Source organism: Galeopterus variegatus, unplaced genomic scaffold (assembly GCF_000696425.1).
Source record: "Galeopterus variegatus unplaced genomic scaffold, G_variegatus-3.0.2 Scaffold240, whole genome shotgun sequence".
Lineage (NCBI taxonomy): Eukaryota > Metazoa > Chordata > Mammalia > Dermoptera > Cynocephalidae > Galeopterus > Galeopterus variegatus.
The window spans coordinates 14,168-15,041 of NW_007726351.1; positions in this window are offsets into that span (position 1 = coordinate 14,168).

An 874-nucleotide genomic window follows, 5' to 3' on the forward strand; every position below is an offset into this window, starting at 1 on the left:
AAGGGAGCCAAGCTCTCATTGGCTACGCGCCCCGTCCGTCCCCTCTCCCCCGCAGGCCACAACGGGTTTGGTGGAGTCTGAGGATGAGGAGAGTCTTAGCTCCCGGCTGCAGGATCTTGGGAGGGGGCCGGCGCGCGGAGGCCAGTGCAGCGAGAAGGAGGGATTAGGCGGGATGACTCATCTCTCGCCCGCTTCCTTCCGACCTCCGGTGCAGTCACTCGGGAGCGGGGGCCGTGAGAAACCCCTCCCCGCAGCGCGTGGGCTGGCGGAGGGGGCTGGTGCTTGTCGCCCGCAGTGTGCGTTTGGCGTCCAGCTCCGGTCTCCGCGCCGCCCCACCACTGGCGAGGGCTGCGCGGCGCGGGGGCCGCCCCTTGTCCTTCCGCTGCCCCTTGTCCTTCCGCCGCTGGCAGCCTGAGCCGGAGCTTCCCAGGCCTGGGATCCTGTGTGGCAGCTGGGCTTTTCTCGCCTTCCACAGAGCCGCTGAAGCCGCCCGTCTGGGAGTCTGACGGCGCTGGGCGGGAGCCCTGGCAAGACTCTCTTCGCTTCTTTCACCTTCAGTCCCTTGTTTCTAAAAGGAGATTAATAATATCGATTTCCTAGTGCTGCCGCGAGATTGGACTAGGTAATCGATGTAAAGGCTCAACATCAGTCAAAATACGTGCCCCTTTCATTTCGTGCTTTAAATTCCGGCTGGGCCCAGAGGCCTCCACGCTGTGGTGTGAACATGCCTCTCTCTCTTCACCCCCCTTCCTGTCAAAGCTGTGCTCTCACCCCGCTCAGCACCTGGCTGAGTTTTCACAAGGCCAGCAGGACCTTTGGTTCAGTTGAGGCAGGAATAGTTTGTCTATTTCTGAGTGCCCATAGTTTAGTAACT